This window comes from Nyctereutes procyonoides, unplaced genomic scaffold (genome assembly GCF_905146905.1).
Source record: "Nyctereutes procyonoides isolate TBG_1078 unplaced genomic scaffold, NYPRO_anot_genome, whole genome shotgun sequence".
NCBI lineage: Eukaryota > Metazoa > Chordata > Mammalia > Carnivora > Canidae > Nyctereutes > Nyctereutes procyonoides.
The window spans coordinates 518,559-544,626 of NW_026575144.1; the positions used below are offsets into that span (position 1 = coordinate 518,559).

The 26,068-nt window shown below is 35.3% G+C and overlaps 1 protein-coding gene across 4 annotated transcripts in view; it reads left to right on the forward strand.

Moving 5' to 3' along the window:
* Positions 1–26,068, forward strand: part of CTNNA3 (catenin alpha 3) — a 1,663,516-nt gene that overhangs the window by 473,845 nt on the left and 1,163,603 nt on the right. The window contains exon 1 of one of the 4 annotated variants that reach the window (XM_055308930.1): positions 10,157–10,214. The exons of the other annotated variants lie outside the window; for them this stretch is intronic. The gene's annotated coding sequence lies outside the window, so the exon portion shown is untranslated. Of the gene's footprint in view, positions 1–10,156; positions 10,215–26,068 lie in introns of those variants that run through there. 4 annotated transcript variants of the gene reach the window in all.

A 26,068-nucleotide genomic window follows, 5' to 3' on the forward strand; every position in this document is an offset into this window, starting at 1 on the left:
ATGGAAAATTTAAATTAAAAGTTTAAACTGTTGGTTACATACCTAGTTCTTATGGCTATGATAGGAGTCCTGTCATGGATTTGCTTCTTTTTTTTTTTTTTTTTTTTTGGCAGTAATACTTACTGCAAGCTTTATTACAAATTGCCTATAAGCTTGTACATTGTTAGTACACTTTAATCTGTACTGAGAAGATTTTGGCCTTTGGTCTCATTACCTGTCATATCAAAGGAGATTTCAGTGCATTGGTTGAGGAAATCCTGATGTGGTATGTGTGTGTGTCAGTAAGGGTATGTTATCTAAATATTATTTATTTATTCTTATTGGACGCTAGAGATATTCTTCTGAAGAAGGAATTCCAGTGAGGACAAGCCTGGGTTTTCAGGCAACCTAGGATTGAATTTGGGAGAATTAAAGTCATTTTTCAAAGCCTTATTATTTTATAAAAAGAAAGTTGTCCTTCCACCTATTCCAATTTACACCAGGTTTCTAAATGATGATATTACTCCCGTGTGTGACACTGAAGGCAGACAGCCAACTTTTCTTGCTGTACTGGCTTGGCATCCACTGGAGAAGTATATCCATTCATTCGGGACCTTAGGGAGGTGCTGGCTATTCAGAAAATACAATTTTTTTTAAATTCTAAAGCTGTGTTTATTTTTAGGAAGATGGCTGAATGGAATGAGGATATCAGTACATAAGTTCCAGAAACAATATATGTGATATATGTGAAGATTTTTGTGTGCATGTATGTCCTGAAGCCAGTTTCCCCAGTGGAATTTTTCTTATTTTGCTGGCTCATAGATAGATAGCCTTCTTTATCCTGTCTTCTGATTATAGAATAAATATACATACATATACATATATGTATATACAATGTCACTGAATTTATGACTTTCTGTTTCTTTTGTTCATTTGTGTATCAGTAATTTTATATTAAAAAGTAAGAGCTCAGTTGATGTACAGTACTTACGATTCTTACAGATTTTTATGAGAAAGTTCTCATAAAGCTGGTCAAAAAGCTGGTCACTCCAGCTCTTTTAATCAATAAATTACTATCTAGCATTCTCCAGTTTCCAAAAAACATTAATAAGAGAATTGAAAATCAGTCCATTTACTGATCCTTATTACTTTGTAAATCAATTATATGAATACTGTATATGATAGGAAATACATAGTCCTCTTAAAATCAATTTTTTCCCATAAAAAAAACTGAAGGCAAGTTTTGATTGAACCACCCATATTTTGGTCTCTTCTTACAGACATGACTTAGTAGGCATCTTTATTTTATTTTTTAAAGATTTCTTTATTTATTTGAGAGAGGGAGAGAGAGTAAGTGAGTGGTGAGGGGGCAGAGGGAAAGAATCTCAAGCAGATTCCCTTCTGAGCATGGAGCCCAACTCGGACTCAACCGATGAGAGCATGACCTGAGCCAAAACCAAGAGTTGCATACTTAACCAACTGAGCAACCCAGGCATTCTGATTTGGTAAGAGTCTTTAATCTCCTTCCCCAGCGGCAAGAACTAGGGGTTGAATAATATTTAAATTTACCTGTAAAAATTCAGTTTGAAAAGGCATAATGCACTTATTCCATTGATAAAGCTAAGATTAGAATGTGTTGCATTACAGGTAAACTTTAAGACCCTGCTAACATTTATGTTCCTGATTTTTCATTTCTTTATCTCAAAATCTTTTCCTATGGCAACTTTAAATATATTATAGGAATATGGACTTTAGGGAACTCCCAAATTTCTTTGGTTCCTTAGAAGTAATATGTAGAATTCTGAAGAATTCTGTGTCTGCATGTTGCATTTTCTATTGTTTAATAATTACTTTAAAAAATGATGGAACACAAACCAAATAACTCTTTAGACCTCACCATTCATATTCTGTAGTGGATTCTTTTGTTATAAATGCCCTTAAATCTTACACCAAATCACTGGATTCATTGTTAGTATGTTCAACTATTCAGTTGTATTTTCTTGGAGCTATTCTTGTTCAGTATTTAAATGGAGTGGATCTTAGTTGATTTTGCTGTTACAGTAGATTATTTGGCTGTGTGAGGCTTTCTTCCTCTTTGTCTCTGCTTTAGCAGTATCATCTGCTTATTCATGTGCATCTGAATAAGTAAAGATTAATAGCCCTCTTCAGTGGTAGGATAAGATATTCTTTCCCATATCATTAAATGGTACCATCAACAACAGACAGATGAAAATCTAGGATTAATACCGAGCCTCTTTCCTTCATCCTACACCAGTCCATCATTAAGTCCTGAGGACTCTATCTATAAAACATATTCTGAGGGTACTTCCATTCTTCTATACCACCACCACTTTAAGCCACCTTCATCTCTTGTCAATTCTACTGAAATAGCCCGCTAACTGATCTTTTGTTTTACACATGGTAGCGAGATTAATCTTTTCGGATTGTGTCCTGCTTAATACATCCCAGTGACTTCCTAGGGAACAAAATATAAAATCAAAATTCTTTTTTTAAAAGATTTTATTTATTTATTCATTAGAGAGACACACACACACACACACACAGAGAGAGAGAGAGAGAGAGAGAGAGAGAGGGAGAGGGAGAGAGAGAGCAGAGACACAGGCAGAGGGAGAAGCAGGCTCCATGCAGGGAGCCCGAAGTGTGAGTCGATCCTGGGACTCCAGGATCATGCCCTGGGCCGAAAGCAGGCACTAAACTGCTGAGCCACCCTGGGATCCCCCAAATCAAAATTCTGTATTGTGACTTATAAGGCCCTATATGATCTTGCCCCACTGATCTGTTTTAACGTGTCTAACAACACTGTCTTCCATTCCATTAGCTCCAGACCCCCTGGAAAGTTTGTTCCCTGAACAATCAGGCCCTCTGCCTTTGTAAGTACTCTGTATTAAATAATTATCACTGGAATGCAAGGGATTGGAAGTATGCAACTGTACTTGACAAGAATTTGTCTACGTGGTAACAAGGTAGACCCTTGAGTGTTGACATACCTTCTCCCAAGCCTCCCCAACTGTATAAAAGCCAGAGGCTGACAGGTAGTAGATTCCTTGCTTTGTATTAACTTAAAACATATATAAAGGCAGCTTCCAAATAGAAAAATATACTATTTGTATCTTTGATATTATATATATTTTGTACCACTATTTGTATATTTGATATTATATATATATATAATTATACATATATAATTATTATTTTTTGTACCACTATTCATTCTATCACTGGAAGTCTGTATCTTTCACTCCCCTTCATCCATTTTGCCCATCCTTCCACCCAACTCCCCTCTGGTAATCATCAGTTTGTTCTCAGTATTTATTTATTTTTTTAACTTTTTTTAAAAGATTTTATTTATTTATTCATGAAAGACTCAGAGAGAGGGGGGGGGGGGACAGACACAGGCAGAGGGAGAAGCAGGCTCCATGCAGGGAGCCTGACGTAGGACTCGATCCAGGGTCTCCAGGATCACACACTCTGGGCTAAAGGCGGTGCTAAACCGCTGAGCCACCTGCGCTGCCCTGTTCTCAGTATTTATAAGTATGATTCCACTTTTTGTTTGTTTATTCATTTGCTGTGTTTTCTTAGATTCTACATATAGTGAAGTCATACAATATTTATCTTTCTCAGTCTGACTTATTTTACTTAGCATAGTACCCTTTAACTCTATCCATGTTGTCACAAATGGCAAGACCTCATCACATTTTATGGCTACATGACATTCCATTGTTATATTTATATATTCTATTGTTTATATATATATATATCTATGTATGTATTTATTACAACATCTTCCTTATCCATTCCTCTATTGATGGACACTTAGGTTTTTTTCTATTGTAAATAATGCTGCATACAATGAACATAGGAGTGCACATATCTTTTTGAATTAGTGTTTTCATTTTCTTTGGGTAAAAATCCAGTAGTGGAATTATTGGATCATATGGAATTTCTGTTTTTAATTTTTTGAAAATTACTATTTTTCACACTGACTGCACCAGTTTATCTTATCACCATCAGTGGATGAGAGCTCCCTTTTCTTCACATCCTTGCCAACATTTAATATTTGTCTTTGATTTTAGCTGTCCTTAGAGGTGTGAGGTGATATCTTATTGTGGTTTTGATTTGTATTTTCCGGATGATTAGTGATGTTGAACAGCTTTTTATGTGTCTGTTGGCTATTCATATGTCTTCTTTGGAAGAATGTCTATTCAGGTCCTCTGCCCATTTGTTTACTCAGATTTTTTTTTTTTTTTTGGTTTTGGAGTGTTGGGTTGTATAAGTTCTTTAGTGATAAGGGATATTAACTCCTTATTGTATATACCATTTGCAAATAACTTTTTCCCTTTTTTTTTTTTGCAAATAACTTTTTCCATTCAGTAATTGCCTTTTGTTTTGCTGATGGTTTCCTTGACTGTGCAAAAGCTTTTTATTTTGATGTCGTTCCAATAGTTTATTTTTGTGTTTGTTTCCCTTACCCTGAGAAATATATCTAGAAAAATGTTGCCATGGCCAATATCAGAGAAATTACTACTGTGTTCTCTCCTAGGATTTTTATGGTTTCAGGTCTCATATTTAGGTCCTTAATCCATTTTGAGTTTATTTTTGTGAATGGTATTAGAATGTGGTCCAATTTCATTCTTTTGCATGTAGCTGTCAAGTTTTCCCAGCACCATTTATTGAAGAGACTGTCTTTTCCTCATTATATATTCCTGTGTCCTTTATCATAGATTAATTGGCCATATAAGTGTGGGTTTATGTCTGGATTCTATTCTGTTCCATTGATCTATATGTTTATTTTTGTATCAGTACCATGATGTCTTGATTACTATACCTTTGTAATATACCTTGAAATCTGGGGTTGTGGAACCTCCAGCCTAGTTCTTTGTAAAGATCGTTTTGGTTTCTTGGGGTCTTTTGTGGTTCTGTACAAATTTTAGTGTTGTTTGTTATACTTCTGTGAAAAATGATATTGGTATTTTGATAGAGATTGCATGAAATCTGTAGATTGCTTTTGGTAGTATGGATATTTAACAATATGAATTCTTTGGATTAATGAGCAAGGCTTATCTTTCCATTTGTGTCATCCTGTTAATTTATTTCATTAGTATTTTATAGTTCTTGGAGTATAAGTTTTCTATATCCTTGGTTAATTTTATACCTAAGTATTTTATTATTTTTGGTTCAATTGTAAATGGAATTGTTTTCTTGATTTCTTTTTCTGCTACTTTGTTATTAGTATAAAGAAATGCTACCAATTTCTGGGTATTAATTTTTATTCTGAAATCTTACTGGATTCAAAAATTCTGATAGCATTTTGGTGGCATCTTTAGGATTATCTATATATAATTTTGTGTCATCTGCAAATAGTTTATTTGCAGTTTATTTCTTCCTTACCAATATGATTGCCTTGTATTTCTTTTTGTTGTCTGATTCTTGTGGCTAGGACTTCTAGTACTGTGTTGAATAAAAGTGGAAAGAGTGGACATCCTTGTCTTGCTCCTGGCCTTAGGAGAAAAATTCTCAGTTTTTTACCATTGAGTATGATATTAGCTGTGGATTTTTCATATATGGCCTTTATTATGTTATGTTTCTTCTGAAAGCATTGAGAGCTTTATCGTGAATAAATGTCGAATTTTGTTAGATGCTTTTTTCTGCATCTATTGAAATGATCATATGATTTTTTTTGGTAATCATATGATTTTTATTCTTTATTTTGTTATTGTGATATATTACTTTGATTGATTTGTGAATATTATACCATCTGTGCATCTCTGAATTAATACTGATCATGGTGAATGATCTTCTTAATATGTTATTTAATGCGGTTTATTAATATTTTGCTGAAGATTTTTGCAACTATGTTCAATGAGGATATTGACCTATAGTTATCTTTTTTTTTTTTTCCCCTGGTGTCTTTGGTTTTGGTGTCAGAAATGCTGGTCTTATAAAACAATTTGGAATTTGGGAGCGGGGCAAGATGGTGGAGGAGTAGCATCCCCAAGTCACCTGTCCCCACCAACTTACCTAGATAACTTTCAAATCACCCTGAAAACCTATGAATTCAACCCAGATTTAAAGAGAGAACAGCTGGAATGCTAGAGAGGTTTGTGCTTCTAAAAAGTACAACTCATTGTTAGCCACTGTGCACTGAGCAAAATGACTAGAAGGAAGAACTCACCACAAAAGAAAGAATCAGAAACAGTACTCTCTGCCACAGAGTTACAGAATTTGGGTTACAATTCAATGTCAGAAAGCCAATTCAGAAGGACAATTATAAAGCTACTGATGGCTCTGGAAAAAGCATAAAGGATTCAAGAGACTTAATGACTGCAGAATTTGGATCTAATCACAATGCCAGATTTCAAGTTGGACTACAAAGCTGTGATCATCAAGACAGTATGGTACTGGCCCAAAAACAGACACATAGATGAATGGAACAGAATAGAGAGCCCAGAAATGGGCCCTCAAGGCTATGTTCAACTAATATTTGACAAAGCACGAAAGACTATCCACTGGAAAAAGGACAGTGTCTTTAATAAATGGTTCTGGGAAAATTGGACATCCACATGCAGAAGAATGAAACTAGACCATTCTCTTACACCATACACAAAGATAAACTCAAAGCAGATGAAAGATCTAAATGGGAGACAAGGATCCATCAAAATCCTAGAGGAGAACACAGGCAACACCCTTTTTTAACTCGGCCATGGCAACTTCTTGCAAGATACATCTATGAAGACAAGGGAAACAAAAGCAAAAATAAACTATTTGGACTTCATCAAGATAAAAAGCTTCTGCACAGCAACAGAAACAGTCAACAAAACTAAAAGACAACCTACAGAATGGGAGAAGATATTTGCAAATGACCTATCAGATAAAGGGCTAGTATCCAAGATCTATAAAGAACTTATTCAAGTCAACAGCAAAGAAACAAAGAATCCAATCATGAAATGGGCAAAAGACGTGAACAGAAAATTCACCAGAGAAGACCTACACATGGCCCACAAACACAGAGAAAATGCTCCGCATCACTTGCCATCAGGGAAATACAAATCAAAACCACAATAAGATACCACCTCACACCAGTGAGAATGGTGAAAATTAATAAGACAGGAAATAACAAATGTTGGAGAGGATGTGGAGAAAGGGGAACCCTCTTGCACTGTTGGTGGGAACGTGAACTGGTGCAGCCAGTCTGGAAAACTGTGTGGAGGCTCCTCAAAGACTTAAAAATAGAACTGCCCTACAACCCATCAATTGCACTGCTGGGGATTTACCCCAAAGATACAGATCCAGTGAAATGGCAGGACACCTGCACCCCAACGTTTATAGCAGCAATGTCGCCAATAGCTAAACTGTGGAAAGAGCCTCAGTGTCCATCAAAAGATGAATGGATAAAGAAGCTGTGGTCAGCCATTAGAAATGAGAAATACCCACCATTTGTTCAACGTGGATGGAACTGGAGGGTATTCTGCTGAGTGAAGTAAGTCAGTTGGAGAAGGACAAACATTATATGGTCTCATTCATTTGGGGAATATACAAAATAGTGAAAGGGAATAAAGGGGAAAGGATAGAAAATGAGTCGGAAATATCAGTGAGGGAAACAGAACATGAGAGACTCCTAACTCTGGGAAAGGAACAAGGGGTAGTGGAAAGGGAGGTGGTGGGGTTTGGGGTGACTGGATGATGGGCACTGAGGGGGCACTTGACGGGATGAACACTGGGTGTTATGCTATATGTTGGCAAGTTGAACTCCAATAAAAAAAATTGGATTCTTTCCTTCCTCTTCCTTTTTTTGGAATATCTTAAGGAAAATAGGTATTAACTCTTCCTTAAGTGTTTGATAGACTTTAATTTTTGGTGTATTTTTGATTACCAATTCATTTTCATTATTAATAATTGGTCTCTTCAGATTTTTTATTTCTTCTTGCTTCAGTTTGGAAGATTGTATGTTTTTATGAATTTATCCATTTCTTCTCGGTTGTCCAATTTGTTGGGATATAATTTCTCATAATACTGTTTAATAATCCTTTGTATTTATGTGGTGTCAATTGTTATTTCTTTTCTTTCATTTTGATTTTATTTATTTAAGTCTTTTCTCCTTTTTTCTTGAGAAGTCTGGCTAAGGATTTCATTGATTTTTTTTCTATTTTTTTTGTCTGTATTTCATTTGTTTCTGCTCTAATCTTTATTATTTACGTCTTTATAAACTAACCATGGGCTTTTTTCTTTTGCTAGTTCCTTTAGGTGTAAGGTTAGGTTTTTATTTGAACTTTTTCTTGTTTTTTGAGGTAGGCTTCTGTTGCTATATTTCTTTAGAAGTGTTTTCACTCTTTCCCAAATTTTGGATTGTTGTGTTTTTATTATATTTGTCTCCATAAATTTTTTTTTAAAGATTTCATTTATTTATTCACAAGAGACAAACAGAGAGAGGCAGAGACATAGGCAGAGGAAGAAGTAGGCTCCCTGCGGGGAGCCCAATGCAGGACTCAATCCCAGGACCCCGGTATCATGCCCTGAGCCAAAGGCAGATGCTCAACCACTGAGTCACCCAGGCATCCCAATTTTTTTTTATTCGTTCTTTAATTTCTTCATTGCCCCATTCGGTTTTTATTATCATGTTCTTTAGTCTTTTCATGTTTGTGTTTTTCCATTTTTCTTTTGATTGATTTCTAGTTTCGTACATTTGTGGTCAGAGAAGATGCATGGTATTATTTCAATTTTCTTAAATTTATTGAGGCTTTTTCTGTAGCTAACATGTGGTCTATTCTGGATAATGTTCCATGTGCATTTTAGACAGAATGTGTATTCTGTTGTTTTTGGATTGTTTTATGTTCTTTTCCCTTTTTGCTGTTCAGCTTGGATACTTTCTATTATCCTGTCTTCCAGGTTACTCATACATTCTTCTGCATCTGCTAATCTACTGTTGATTCCCTTTAGTATATTTTTATTTTGGTTATTATGTTCTTCAACTTTGATTGATTCTCTTGTATATTTCCTATCTTCTTATGAAGTTCTCACTAAGTTCCTCCATTCTTCTATCCAGTCCAGTGATCATCTTTATAAATAGGCATATTGCTTATCTGTTTCATTTAGTTCTTTTTCTGAGGTTTTTTTTTTTAAGCATATTTTTCTGGTTACCCATTTTGTTTGACTTTCAATGTTTCAAGTGGAAGCAGGCTGGGGTATCCTATGTTCTGCCCACTGAGGGTACCCTGGCAGGACACCTGCAGCTGGAGTGTGTGCAAATCAGGGTGTCTTGGGGCTCTACATACAGAGGGCACCTTGGTAGGATAACTGAAGCTGAAGTAGGTGTAGACAGGTGTGTTTCAAAACTCTCTGCACAAAGGGTGCCCTTGAGGGGTGGCTGGAGCCAGGGTGGGGTCAATGCCGGGGTTTCCTGTGGTGCTTCATGTGTGTGGGGGTACCCTGACAGGACAGCTAGAGCTAAAATGTGCTGAGTGGTATGGTTACTAGCTCTCACACAAAATATGCCCTGGCAGGATACCTGAGTGTCCTAGAGTGCTCATTGTGGGGGGTGCCAGCATGGTGGTTGGATCTGAAGCAGACATTAGCTAGGAGGTTCCAAAGTTCTGTGTACCAGGTGTGCCTCACATGTCATCTAAAGCTGAAATGGTATGGGCCTGGAGTGTTGTGCACCTGTGTCACCTTGATATTAAAGCTGGAACTGTTGTGAACACTAATAAGGGGTGTCCCTGCATGCAGTGCTCTGTGGTCATCTTGTTGGTACACCTGGGACTGGTATGAACTACAGGCCCAGGGTTTGCTGAGGCAGAAGGCTGGTTAGGTTGCTCCAGCTCTGTTCTCATTTACATTATTAAGGTGGAAGGGAAGTGTAAACCAAGTGTACCAACCCAGAGAGCATTCCAGCAACTCCCCTCACTGGTGGGGTTGTAGGGCTGGTTCTTTTATAAGTTAGTAGCTACTTATTTATTTATTTGCTTGTTTGTTTGTTTGTTTTTAAGTAAGCTCGATGCCCAATATGGGGCTTGGACTCATGACTCTGAGATCAAGAGTGCCGTCCTCTATTGACTGAGCCAGCCAGGAACTCCAAATAGTTGCTCTCTCAAACTGCAACTTTTTTTCTGTGTCCCAGCATGACTGGACTCGTGTGGGCTAGAGGACCCAGGGCTTGCTGAAACAGAAAGCCAGCTATAATATCCAGACCCTGCTCCAATCTGTGATTTGAAGGCAAAAGGGTGAGTGTAAACCGTGTTGCTCTTCAGTCCCTCTGACCCAGAGAAGTTTCCAGCTGCTCCTTGGCCATTTGGCACAGTTGGAGGGCTGGCTTTTTAAATAAACTTAGTTGCTCTTTTAAACCATGGCTTTTTTTCCTGTGTCCAAGGACAGACAAATCTGTTTCTGGTCCCTCAGGATTATCCCTCCCCAATGCAGTTACAGTTTGGGGGGAGGGGCAGTTTTCTTTGTTACTATGTCTCTGTCTCTCTTGCAGTTCTTTTTTGCTCTTCTATCTTTTATTGTGCATAAGCTGTTTAATCAGCCCTCAGTTCTTATTCAGGAGCAATTGCTCTATAAATAGGTGTAATTTGGTGTGTTCTATGAAGAAGGTGAGTTCAGGGTCTTCCTTCATCACCATCTTGAACTAGAACCTCTGAGACATCTCTTTATAGGAGTTTCTGGAACTAAAGATTGAGTCAATAGTATGTATTTCCATGACATACAATAAGTAAATCATCCTGTCAAATCTAATTATTTTCAGTTGACAAAAGTTCATGTCTTTCTGAAGGTTTAATTTCTCTAAAATCAGATTCTTTGTAAACAAATAACAAAATAAAGATAGGGATAAAATTTTTAAGGTTATCTGAATGATATGAAAATTAATTAGTTTATAGGAATTGAGAAAGGAAACGGACATCTCTTCGTGTTGTAACTGTTGCTATATTGTGACAAGAACAATTTTAGTATTCTATTAAATACCATAATTGTGAAGACTGTTTTGTGTTTTAGTAAGTTTTGACCTATTTAGAGTGGTCCTTAAACTATGGTTGAAGAGATGCTCCTGGGCCACTTATCTACAAGGCACCAATTTTGGATGTTGTATGTGTGACAGCCCCTACCCTCAATAAAAGGAACTAAAGGATATAACAAAAAGACTTTCTCGGTCAATTTATAATACAGCAGAAAGACACATAGAACTAATCATGATATGATGTGATATGTTTTCTTTGGGCTATGAGTTGAATGCTATGGAAAAATGTATAAAGTGACAAATAATGCTTAGAATCTTTGAAGAAGTCTTCGGAGTGAAATGTTTGTTTTAATGATATCTTTGTATAGCACCTGAAGAAAAAAATGAGAACTCTTAAAGACTAAAATGTATTTATGATCTAAATAAATAGAATTTGGGGCAGATATTAGTAAATGGAACAGATATTCTGGCAGATAAATCTTTTCCAGTGCTTTTTCATCGTAAGGGCTAGATTCAGATACTGTCAGGTCCTCCTAACTTTTTGAGGATGTCCACCCACCTCACTAGTATTGCTTTTATTCAGAGGCTCTTGAAGAAACAATAGTAATTCTTACATATGTTTTGATGCTTAATTAATTGATATTATATCAGGTTGTAGAAAATGCAGTTGATATCTAAATGGTCCACCTACACAGCTTCAATATTAGCAAATTACAAAAAAGAATTATGTTCTCATATTTTTTATTTTCTTATTTTTGTACTTCTGAGGTCATCATTGAATCAAACTTGAAATTTCCTGGGGACCAGAGAAAAAGAGAGCTTAATTAAGGAAAAAGAAGAGCAAAAAGAAAAAGAAAAAAAAGAAAAAAGAGAGAGAGCAATACAATTGTAGAATAAAATGTACTGTTTTGATTTAAAAGCCCACATACACTGAAGACCAGGATAGGATGAAGACAAAAATATCTTCCTTTTCTCATTTATCTCAGTTTATTCTCAACGTTGTTCATCTCCTACTGTTAGATTCAGCAGGCTATTTGAAGGGCCATTATTGTTGTTTGACCTTGGAAGCAAAGGATACATTTTGTGCTTTAGTGCAATATTTATTCAGTTGACCAACATTTAGATAGTGCTTACTCAGTGCTAGTTACTATTTTGAGAGCTTTCCATGTTATTTAATCCTCATAGCCATCTATGAGGTAGGTACTGTTGTGGTCACAGTTTTTTGGATGAGAAAATGGAGGCACAGAGTGGTTAAATAACTTGTCCAAGGTCATTCAGTGGTCTCTGGAACCCCGGGTCTCAGGCTCCAGGCTTCTCTGCCTTTCAGTGTTGTATTCATTCACATCTACCTTAGGTGTATTAGTTTAATAGACTACAAATTGTAATTTGAAGAAGTGGTGATTTGATTATATATTTTAATTTGGCAAGGAAAATGATTTAAATGCAACTATATACGTATATATGCACATATATATACATACACACACATATATACAGACATACATATATTTGTATATATAAAAATTATAGTACATGGATTTTCCAGAACTTTCTGGTTATAAAATATTTTCCTTAAAATTTGGGGAATGTCTCTGATTGGCCTAACAAAAGACTGGAAAAGTCTAACCTATGCAGACATCTTTCTTTTAAATCCCACAAATTCTATGTGCTTGCCATTCTACAGAATTACATAATTTGGGAGTCCCAAATGGTTATCAGCTGACCTTTTTAAATGATTTTGTTTGATGTCTGAGAAGATATATATGAGTGCTATGATATATGTAGTTATGATATGCTTGGGCAGAGTTGTGTATATATTTTTGTGCCAAGGTTCATCTATATTTTTGAAGCAAAGAGAATGTGGACTTTTTTGTATATCTCTTTGCTACTCTCTTCAAGATATATATATATTGTTATCTAATAGAGATTTTATTCTTCATTAGATCAGAAAATTAGCAGTAAAGTCTTCATTATCACTTGAACCTAGTTTCTTGTCTCCAAAAAATGATGTTCAGGGAAAGAAGTCACTTAACATATGCTCAGCAGTGAGTCAAAACTTCTCTTTCTTCTCTCATTCTGTTTTGGTATTTTACTGGTATCACTGGAAATAGGGCATATTGTGGGGACTCTAGTATATCTGGAACCCCCACCCAAACTTAGCCTTAGTTCTAAACCTCAGGAATGACCTACTTTATCTTCCTAAGATGTCCTTAAGCTGTATAACAAGCTAATGTTATACAACCTGGAGAACATAGGGGACTAGAGGGATTGACATCTTGGTACTTTAGTCAAAGATTTTACTTCACTACTATAATAATTCTATCCCCATGGATCATTTAGAGAATTCCGATGTGCCTATCAGTTATCTAACTAAGGATATATTATTAAAATTTTTGCAATTCACAGAGGGCTATGTAGTGAATGCAGAGAATAATTGAAGGTTTGCTTTTCCTAAGCCTTATTCATCATCTAAAGCTTTTGATCCAAGTCATTTTAATATTATTTCAATGTAACTTTCAAGGAAGTATCTGATTATTGTGTATGAGAGGGGGTGGGTGCAGTTCATGGATTCACGGGAGATGATTTAGTAAATAGTAATTCACATTTGGAACACCTGATGACACTTGAAATATATTAGGCTGAGGGAGACATTTTTTCCCCAGAAAACCCTCTCTAAAGTGACATTTTTCGAAGCCTTCAAGGTAGAATAAATCCTCAATATGGTAAGAACCAAGAAATGTAAATAAATATTAGAGGTATTTGCTGACTAAACCTCTAGCTCTTTCAACATGTGGTGCCTTTTTTTCCCTGAAATTATTAATTTAGGATAATAGTGAATATATTTATAATGGTATAATATAAAAAATGCTCCCAATTTAGCTCCCTTATTACTAAGCTTTTCTGTCTCTCCTCCACTCCCCTCCCCAATTAATTGTTTTGAGTTAATTGATACAGGAATTGGACAAAAGAAGATATGATAAGGAGGAAAGACAAAGCCCTAGACCTGTCCTCTTGCCTTAAGCAGGAGGAAGTTCCAAATCCATGGGAAGGGGAAAGTACAAGCAAAGCCGACTCTTTCTCACCTGAAGGACTATGGGAAGAAAAGAGACAGAAGGAAAACAAATAGGTTAGGGCACAGCGTTCTTTTCCTTCTTCTTGTGGGCCTGGAACACCAACTGGTGCAGTGGCTTCAGAAATATCCAGATATATATCGAAGAGCCAGGAAAACTGGGCTGTTGGCACATATCCTTGGGGACATCAGAAGAAGGTTATAACACAGGGTGAAGATAAGTTTACTGCTACTCTCAACATTGAGTTTTGGCTTTCTAGTGTAGAAAGTCTTGACCTGAGGAATGGGGAAGAGCAGAACAATGGATCATCCTGGCAAATAGCTTTGGGAGAAAGTGGTCTAATAAAGGCATCGATAACAAATGAAGTAACTAAGAATCTCTGACCACAGTGAGTAAATGCCATTTGGATACTTGAATTTTCATTAAGAAATGTAGACTTTTATCTTGTACTCAAGTATCAATATAGACACATGAAACAATTTTACTTTTTAATTTGATCAGCCAGGTTTTTTGGGTGGTCATTTTCTCTGAAGGAGCATTTTTAGGGTTGCTTTTGTTATTTGCTGCCACAGGCTACAGTTTATTCTATCACACGCTCATTAACTCAGTGGTACTTCAGTGGAATAAAGAAAAGAATGTCTTTGAAGTACTCAAGTTACAAAAAGGAATTGAATTACCAAGAGATCAGCATGAATTTGTATAATACTGTATTATAGTAGAAATCTCCCAAGTTGCCTTTCATTATGCCAAAATTCATTTTATTGCTAATAGGATTTTAGAGGCTCATCATGGGATGGATGGTCAGACTGAAGCAACTGGCCATAGCAATATCATCAAGGAAGTCTAACAATAGACAATAGGTAGAAGAAATTATACTATGTTTGCAGGGAATTTCATAAAGAACGGATTTCAGGAAGCCATCTATGGGGATTGGGATTCACTATCAGGACTCCAGTTCTTGGAAATTCTTAAAGAAAAGACTCTTATTGTTTTAGGATCAAATGTGGCATGAGACAATAAGGAACTAAGACATAGGAGCAAAGACCCAGTTACTGGAATAAAGCAAAAGTCCCTTTTTTAGAACTATGGTAAAGTCAGGATGGGACCAAGATGAAAGGTCAGAAAGTCAGCACATTTGACTACCCACACTTGTCCCGAGTAGGGGAAAGACTGGTACTAGAATTAAGTGAGATGTATAGGTGAGATCTAGTTTTTCAAAGTAAAAGGGAACTGGGGCAGGAAGTCAGGAAGTTAGTACATTTCCTTGTAGACTATCCCTTTCTTCTTTCAGATGAATATTACATTATTTTCCCTGGGTTCAATACATGTTTTCTTTGATTTGTCTAAAGATTAATTTTATAAAAGATGAATTTTTGCTTGGCAAAATATGTTTGGAATATCTGGCAAAGTAAAATACATGTGTCCTTTGATCCAGGCAGTTTACTGTTTGTAATTGGAAAACCAAAATTGTATGTGCAAACATATGCACTTTATAGATGTATACTGATATGTGCATAAAGCATTTGTTTTCTGGAAGGACAGTCATGAAACTATTAAAAATGATTATTTTTTGGAAGAGAGAGAGCTATGGGAGTTGAAAAGGTAACTTTCACTTTACTAACTTTGACCATGTTCAACTTTTAAAAAATGTCAACAGGCAGTTATTGAGCAAAGGGATTATAGAATTAGTTTTTTATTCTTCATAAACTCCGTCTCTTTCCATATATATGTACAAAGGCTTAATAAATGTTATTTTCCTCTTGGTTCAGAAAACATTTTTTCATTTTCATAAAGATTAACTTTGTATAAGAAGATGAATCTTCTCTTTGAAGAATATGAGTTTGTTTTCATAAATCAAGTATATGGAAAAATTGTACCAAGCTGTTGCTGTAAGTAATATACACTGAATTACCAGACTCACTTCATTTTGGTATATTTTATACCTGAAAATACACAACTATGCAGTTGTGTTTATTAAATTGTCAGTTGGCTTGGGGCCTGGGTTTTATATGTCTCTATAATCTATAAATAAGAAAAAGCATAGATTTAAAAAATATATATAAATGCTTTCCATTTAATTTGGTGTTTTATATAAATTTTATCTGTATTTATAGTCATGATCTTAAATATTCCATAAAAACAGAGAAGAAAATGAAGACTAAGGCAGCTGCATTCATATTTTTGGTAAATGTTCACATAGAATGAAAATAGCTGTTTTTGCCCTGAGTCTCAGGCACTAAGTTGATATCAGTAATTTAGGGCCATTATCAGACTAAAATGTCCCTCACCACTACTGGTCTGCCGAACCCAGCGGGTCTTCTCGACTCTGCATTCTCAGAGGCTGAACTCTGTTCCAAGGGGGTAATTTTGGCTTGGTCATAGACACATAATGTGCGTATTACCGTACATGACCACTCTGCCTGGGGATAATGGCACAGCTGGTCTGCCAATTGGAATTAGAAGAATGACGTCAGATTTATTTTGCTGCCAAGCAATCCTGGGAGGCCAAAACTTGCTTTGGCTGAGGAGATGATAGAACAGTAATAGAGATTTTGCAATTATATAGCACTTGTTTATAAAAAACTTACAGTGCTTTTGCAAGCATTAATTAAGCCTAGCAACATTCCTTTTAGGCTAGTAAGTGTTATTTCATGGTGTGCGTTTTAGAGATTTTTTTTTTACAGTAATATCCAGAGTTGGATGATTAGACTATGCTTAAATGGCAGAGCTGAGTATAAAAACAAATAGTTTGGATTCCTTTATCTGGCTCTGATCACCAAATACTATTTTTGAGATGACAAGAGTGCATGTCCCTACTTTGAGGTGATGTAACATTTTAATGTTCTGAGAGTAGGGATTCTTATTTTATTTTCTTAGCTCTTGATTCTACTCTCATGAACGGGATCATTTTAATTGTCTTTCTATGTACACTCCTCATTCCCTGTTCTGTCAATATGGTCAATACCTCATTCATTAATGATAGGTAAAGACAAAATGTCATATAACCATGACTCCATGGAAGCAGAAGGCATTGTTCACACATGCTACTACAATGTCCTTTTGAGGTCCCCTTCCAGGGAAAGAGGGAAGATGGTGCTTCTCCTTGTCTTACACTTAGAATGATTTACTCTTTGAATGTTAGTATTTATGGTACCAAAAAGAGTTCTGATTTACCATTTTTACTAATATCACAATGATTTTCTTTTAATAAAAACTCTAAAAAAATTTTCTAATTATAGTTAACAGATTATATTAGTCTTAGGTGTATAACATTAGTGATCCAACAATTATGTATATTATGAAAGCTCATCAAGATAAGTGTGGTTACCATCTTTCACCATACAAAGTTATTATAATATTGACTATATTCCCTGTACTATACTTTTCATTCCTGTGATTTATTTATTTTATAACCAGAAGTTTGTACCATATAACAGTGTTTTTTATTAGATCACATTGAAGTTAGAAACTAAATATATTTTTAGTTAAGCCTTCTTTTATTTCTTTAAAAGTTTATTTAGTTTAATTAATTAATTAATTAGTTAATTAATTAATTTATTTATTTCAGAGAGAGAGAGAGAGACAGAGAGATAGTTAGAGTCAGGGGAGGGGTAGAGGAAGAGAATCTTCAAGCAGACTCCTTGCTGAGACAGAGCCTGATGCAGACCTGATCTCACAATCCATAAAATCATTACTTAAGCTGAAACCAAGAGTCAGATGCTTAACCGACTAAGACAGCCAGGCACCCCACTTAAGGCTTCTTTTAAATTATACTTGTTTTTTCTAGTTTATAGGTTACTTTTCTTTGTACATATAATTAGTAGATTTGAGGTTTTTAATTTATTTTAAATTCTAGTCATTATATAGATAGATCTGTGTTATATGCAAATAATTTATAAACTAGTTGCATATAATTATTAACATGAATTGAATGAGTTTGTGTGTGTTAAAGCAAGACTATTAATGCAGCCCATTATGATCCTAAAAGAAAATAAACATTGAATACTGAAAATTTGTCTAAACATTTAGATAAAGTCCTTAAATGTATTAATCATAACACATAATAAGAGAATTTTATATAACTGATATTTTATAATCACAATTATAGAGCAGAAGGAGATTATTAGTTTTAAGATATTTTCTTTTTATGGCTATTTGGAATTGCAGGTTGAATGAAGAGATGAGATATGTGTTGTATAATAGGCCAGAAATAATAAGGGAGGTGTCCAAAGATAAGGAACATCTCATCATTCATCATTCTACTGTATCTCTAGTCAGAGTTATCCTAATATAGTCTCATTCTGAGGCTTCTAAAAAATTCCTCAAAGAGTTAAAGAAAGCACTCCCTAAACAGATCAAAGTCCTTTTGTTTTTTTTATAAGGTTTTATTTATTCATGAGACAGAGAGAGAGAGAGGCAGAGACATAGGTAGAGAGAGAAGCAGGCTCCACACAGGAAACCCGATGTGGAACTCCATCCCAGGACTCCAGGATCATGCCCTGAGACGAAGGCAGAGGCTCAACCACTTGAGCCACCCAGGTGCCCTAACAGATCAAAGTCTTGAGTGTCTAATGTAGACTTAGAAAATCCCATGATATTCATTAGGAAAAATTATTACATTTTTCAGAGAATCCCCTTTGAGTTAATAAAAATTTTCTGTTAGGATAAAAGTTCAAGCATTCAACTTTTTATGATTCTTAAAATTTTATACTGTGATGGTATTCTGTCTTATAAACATTGTGATTAAACATTATCTACCCCCCTATTTCAGCATCCACTAAAGTATGGGTTTACAATGGCTTTTAAATTTGTTATATTTTTGAATTAAATTTGAATTTAAAATATAGTGGTCATAATATTGAATTTTAAAATCACATACATACATATCCCTTGTTTTTATACTCTAGCTTATTATATTAGTGTACCTGAAAATCTGTAAGGGCATATTTTTATTATTTCATATTTACAGATATGTCAACTAAATATATCAGGGCATCCCAAGATCAGGCTTATCTCTGGTCCTAAGAAAAATAATTTGAAAGTAACTTTTCTACAATTCTACCCTCACAGAGAGATAACTTAGGAAACTGAATTTCTATAACATCTCTAGAATATTCCACATAGGGAAATACATGAATAGTAATGGCAGACCAATATACACAGAACAGAATAAATAAAGCTAATTTCTTTTTTTCTGTATATAATGCATTTCTGATAACCCAGTTTGGGTTAGGCACTCAACAATGGGAAAATCATCTGAGATGGCAGTTGACATTCAAACCCTTTGGTTGGAAGGAGTATTTGTTAGAAGTGATGGACTGGAAGATAAGACAATGTCTGCTTTAAATATCTATCACTTTTTTTATATATGTGTCTCTCATGAATAAATAAAACTTTTTAAAAAAGATTTTATTTATTTATTCATGAGAGACAAAGAGAGAGAGAGAGGCAGAGACACACACAGAGGGAGAAGCAGTCTCCATGCAGGGAGCCTGATGCAGGACTCGATCCTGGGACTCCAGGATCACACCCGGAGCCAAAGGCAGGAGCTAAACCACCAAACTACCCAGGGATCCCAGCATCTTGTCACTTAATGAGCCTGTATGAATGTTGTCTCAGGCACTGTGCAGGACCCTTAATATCCATTCTCTCTAAAAGGAAAAAAGAAACAAATACTAAAGCTGATTAAGGAATATTTGATATGCCCATTTCTGTAAGTTATCTGTGTAGGTAGCAAAGTTTCAATGAATTTTCAGAGACAGGGATCTTTGAGTCACTTATTTAGTCCACTACAATTATGATCTACTAAAGATTATGACTTATATATGTAAAATGGTATTTCTATTTTATCTTGGGAAAGTTGGTTTTTAATACCCACTTAGGTGGTTCTGTGATGTCTGAAGGATCCACTGCTACCTTTGTGTATGTGTATATGTGTGTATGTATGTACACATGCACAAATATATGCACATGCACCTGTGAATGGGACTTGGGTCTGTGCTTCCTAGTTCTGAATCTTTGTTAATTCTATGAGTTCTTATGAATTTTAACTATTTTACTTCTACTATAGGTTCCACTAACTTTAAAATACACTCTTATAAATCTAGTGTTCCTTCTCAGAGGTGCATCTGAGAAGAACTAAATAATAATGAATTGTGAAATCTCTTCCTGTCATAAAATGCTATACTTACTTATTTTATAAGCAAATGACTATGCCCAGAATATCACATATACAGAGAAATCACATAATTTTATGAATAAGCTTGAATCTTAGGGCCTTTTATTCTAGAGTTATATTAACATCTACTTATCTAAATATATAAAATAAATTATATAATACATTTTTTATCACTAGATTGTAACAATCTGGCATATTCCATGATTACTCATACAAATCCTCCTCTTTAATAGATATATAATCACTAAATTAGCAAGGCTAAGGTGGGAGACAGACTAACACTGTTTAGACTCCTTTCCATTTTTTCTTTTTTTTGAAAAAAGGAGTTAAACACATTCATTCCTGTGCAGTTGCTCTTACCAAGCCTACACAATTTCAGGACTTTTGTTAGTTCATTGTATTCAGCAGCTGTGACAAAGGAACATTATGTAGAGAGAAAAGATGTATGTGTTACTTCAAAATTAGTTGTGAAAGTGAGACAGGATTTTGGAGTGGGTAGGGTCAGATGGGTTTTATGTCATGATTTGTTACAAAAATAAAGCTTTTTCTAACTTGAATGTAGGAGTAGGCATTTTAAACTCTCTCATACCCCTAGTAAGAGATTTAGAAAATTATATGAAAATAAGTTGATAAGTTGTTAGATGAAAGAATTATGCCTCAAAATATGAAGGTTAATACAATTTGGGAGATTAATGAAATCAGTAAAATTGAAACATGACCGAGGGGCTCAGTTGACTTGTATATTTTTTGAAAATACAGCAGTGAAAATAAAATTGTTTTTCCATGTCAAATGCAGTATGTAAAACTTTGACCACAATAGCTAACAGACCTACTCATCTACCTTTAGATACTGTCTCAGCATTCCCAGAGAGATCCTCTGCCAACATGCTGTTCATGCCACACCATTGTTGTATTTCTGTAGGCCTGTTGGCCTGGGCATTCTGCCTTTCTGAACATTAGGGTCCATCCTACTACTTCTCATCCAACTTATAGCCTTGAGCCACATATAGTAGAGCAAGTAAGAAATAGTGGCAGAGCTGCTTTTACCACCATGTTGAAGTGTTGCTTGGAGGCTGTTCTTACCCAGTCCCAGTGCTCGCCTCCTACCACCTCATGAAAAGCTGAATTCATACTCCTTATTGCTTCTTTTGGAGGAAATGAGTCATGTCATCCCTGTCCTTTTGGTATTTATCCCCCAAATCCTAAGGCAATTTGGCTTTTACTCCTCCCTACAAAGATTTCTCTCTATATTTTCACTTTAGCAAGATTTGCTGTGCTGGGTTTATAGACTAAGCAGTTTCTTTTTTTTTTTTTCAGTATGTTTGGAGGAAGCTTATGTCACCTTACAATTCAGGGCCTTTTTGTAGAGTATTTTTTCCTTGGTTTTATTCAATGTGGAATATTTATTGAAAATATGGCCAAAAGCTGGTGAATGCGAGAAAATGAAAACTCTTGTGATATATATAATATATATATATATACATATACATATGTATATATATTACAAACTCTTCCTAGTAGTGTTGGTAATTAGAAGATAGTCATTTTTTTCTTCTTTTCTCTATGTGTACTATTGTTTTGTTTCTCTTTTTACTGATTTCCTTTCAAGGAAGAAATTGACTTTCTAAAAATTCAAATTCGATAAAACTTTAATGAAACATATGGTATAATAGTCATTACACCATACGAGAGAATATAATAATAGTAACATTGAAAAAATAGACATTATTTCAAAAGTAATGGAAATATTCAATGGCTGACCAAAAAAATAAAACAAAAACCCCCAAACCAAAACTAAAACCAAACAGACAAGCAAAAAGAAACAAAATAAAACAACTTCCCAAACCAGAAAAATAGTGTTGTTTAGCCTGGAAAGTTAAAAGTTTAAAAAGGATGTGATTGAAATGCTAAATGATTAAAACGCAAAGGAAGAGTTAAAGTGATCTTGTTCTCCAAATCTTAATACATGACTATAAGAACTATCCATAGTTATTATTTGAACCTTAAAAGAGACATACATGAGTCAATAAAAAAGAAAATTTGCTTTAATTCTTTTGCAATGCCTATGAAGTCTGTTTTGCCAATATATAATAGAATAGGAACTTAAATAACTGGGTCAAAGGAATTTTGAATGAATAACTATTAATATTTTTTGATTATAAAGAAAATTGATATATCTGTGAGATTATGAGTGATCTTTGAGATTTAAACCAATGTTTTGGTATGGGAGGTTAAAATGGTCATCCTAATATTCTAAGACGTGTGTCTGTTGGTATCACTGCATATACCTGATAAGTTTGTTGTGATGCAAAAAAAAAAAAAAGTTTATTTTTTTTTGTGAAACGGGAATTATACTCAGCTGAAAATTATATATGCATTATATCAGAGATCGAAGGAAAACCCTGAAATTCATTAGTTCCATCATTCTTTTATTCCTTTCTATCTGTGGTAACCTTACAAAATACAGGCCTTCAGAGTCACCCACACTCACTAATAATCTTATTAACATACTGCTTTATTCTTGTACCTCTAGACTTATCCTCTCTTTTCTATCTCCAAATCCTTCCCATTGTTCCTTAGAACCATATAGCCTTGAAAACTAACTCAGCCTCCTTGAAAAACACCCTTCCTCATCTTTTTCCATTATCTTAGAGGTGTTAGTGGGCATTCAATCACTTTGCTCTTTACTACTACCTCCACAGAATGTGCCTTTTCTGTCTTGTGAAAACCTCTTTTTCTGAAGTTTGTAAGTTTTAGTCATCCTGTCCCCTATCCTAAGCTAACTAGTTCCTCAGCAATTATTACAGATTAGAAGACTGTAGAATGATTTGATCTTAGTTTAAGGTTACTTTCCATCTGGCCTACCACCAAACTGTCAAGGAAAAAATGCACAGGATACTTGTAGACTGAGGATAAAACTTAGTGAACGCAGGTCCTAGGGCCTCCCTTGTCCTCTTGATGAATGCTCAAAGTGTAGTGGTCTATCTAACTAGGAGGAACTGAATAAGCCACCGGATCCAGGGTGGCTCGAAACTTCAGTCTCTTTGCTTTTTCATGTGAAGGGCTGGGAGGGTGGCTACATCAGCATTCCAGTGTCCACTATATTATTTTATGAGGAAATTCATGATAAATTGTATTAATAAACTTTTCTGTCTTGTTTCTCAGTCATCCTGGTGCTAATGTGCAGCAGAATTCTCCATGGGCTACCAAGGCCTATTCGTTGCAGTCATTTACCAGCTTCATTATCACTTTTATGTATTTTTCAATGATTATGGAATTGACTTAGTAGACTTTTTTGTTCAAAATTCAGCCATCCATTGGGTGTGATGTTTATCAAGGTGTTTATATGGATTGCCACATCTACCATTAGTCTGGGAGTTCTTTTACTTACTCAAACCTAGTAACTTTTGCCCTACTCTTCCTTTTTTTTAATTTTTTTTTAATTTTTATTTATTTATGATAGTCACAGAGAGAGAGAGAGAGAGAGGCGCAGAGACATAGGCAGAGGGAGAAGCAGGCTCCATACACCGGGAGCCCGATGTGGGATTCGATCCTGGGTCTCTAGGATCGCGCCCTGGGCCAAAGGCAGGCGCCAAACCGCTGCGCCACCCAGGGATCCCCTGCCCTACTCTTCCTTAGCAGGCTTCTCACACTGGGCAGTTGGTGTCTTATAGTGGAAACATATATGCTTCAGAGTTAAATAGTTAGAGTTTATATCCCTGCTCCTGACTAGCTGTGCCACATTGGGCAAGTCATGTAGCTTTACTCATCTTTGTTTTCTTCATCTATAAAAATAGATAATTAAATGAGGAGACGGGATATGTAAAATAGCAAGCACACAATTGGTTGCCTACAAATTCTGAAAACTGTACATTTCAACTTCCCTTCATATGACTCTGTTTTGGATCTTATCTTTGCATAGAATTTCTAGTCTCTGAAATCTTAAACTACAGTAACTCAATTTATAATGAAAGCTTCTTGTCCTTCAAATTTACCTGTTATATTTACTCTCCAAATTCATTCAGAAATTATTCTCTTGTTTCTTTTATTTTTTCCAAAGTCTACTATTAATTTTCTCTTCTACTTACCCTTTTTTTCTGTATTGGGCTTATTAGTTCCTGTGAGTAAATGCTCCTGTAGGAATGCAGGTCTCTCCACTCCTTTGCTTCACTGTAGTTCTGCACCACTGACTCAGTGATGTTTCAATTTTGAATAAATCAAAAAATTTACCTTCTTTATTCCTCTGTGTTGATACTTCTACAAATTAGTGTTTTATAGACTTAGCTAGAGCATATTGACTGGTATGTGTCCAGGCCATATATGTCCTTGATAGGCCTATTTTTTCCATGCCTTGAAAGCCTTCACTAACCACTTTAATTTCTAACCTTCATCTCTCTAATTTACATGGAGTTGATGATCTTCCCTAAAATATTAGAGGTAGTTATTACCTATTATGAATTCCTTCAACTCCTTGTATATTTTACACACATTTTATACCTATAAAAACACTATATCCCTTTCATCTCCCTGGAAACAGGATCTCTTCTTTTTTACAAGGTTATATATATATTTCCATTGAAGATCAGTTTCTATTATTTTTCTAGGTACCTAGATGTATATAACCTACCAAATGCTGGGTTTCCTCCTTGATCTCATGGATATCTTAGCAAGCTTAAAACTAAGCACATGATCTCCATTTTGTCACCTCAATAATAATCCTATTCTTATAGTATCTCACTTAATGATTTGTGATATACTTAGAAATCTTGGGTTAATATTAGATTCCTCTCTTTTTCTCAAATGCTACTATCCTGTTGGCCTGTCAGATCTACTGTCTTAATTTCTCTCTCTCTTATCTCTATATTTACACTGCTGCTCCCTTTAATCAAACTCTCATCACATCTTCCCTAGATTACTGAAAATAGCATCTTATTTTCCACCTTTAGTTTCATTTTCTTCCAGTGCTCTCCACAGTTTACAGAATATGCTTTTTGAAATGGAAATATGAGCATAATACTCCCTACTTGAAACTGTTTTGTGTCTCCCCATTGCCCTGAAGATGAAGTTAAAGTCTTTCTCATGGTATAAGGCCCTTACTGAGCTGGCCTTGCCTTTTTTCAGCTGTATCTCATCTCACTTCTTTCTTAACCGGGGTTCTAGCCACTGGTTCATAGTTCCTGTGTATGTAATGCTGTTGCATGTTGCCATGTCACATGTATTTTGTCTCTCTGATCAAGACACCTTGAGTTTGTTTTGTAATCATTTTTGAGAAACTCCATATGTCCGGCTCTGGGTGTCAGGTCCTATACTAAGTGCTGGGAACACAAAAATGATGAAGACTTATCTCTGACCACTTGGAAGGATGGAGACATCTGATAAATGGTGATTTTTACATAGCACCACTGATGGAAGGACCATGTCTCCTTTGTTCACCTATGTCTGCTGACAACCATCAAATGACTGCCATATATACCTTATCCAACACAATATTTTTGAATAATAACAAAAAAATCATAATAGTTATTATGTAGGTATGAGTTTGTTCCAGGCATTGTTGTAACTGGTTTTACATATATTACCTGATAGTGTCCCCCATCAGATGACAGGTTTTTTGAAAACTGGTGCTGCCTATTTTCACCTTTGTATTCCTAGCACCAAATGTGGCTCATGTGATGGTGGGTATGATGTGGCTAGGTTATAAAGCCCAAGGGTATTTTAATGTGTATCATGTTATTGCCTTTGAGGGGACTCTAACCAGAAACATTTTTTTCCTGCTCTAAAAGAAATCCCTTCCTTCCTCATCCCCTTGGAGAGCACTAGAAAGAATGGAGTGTGGAAAACATGGCTGCTTTACTGCTATGAGACAAAGAACAT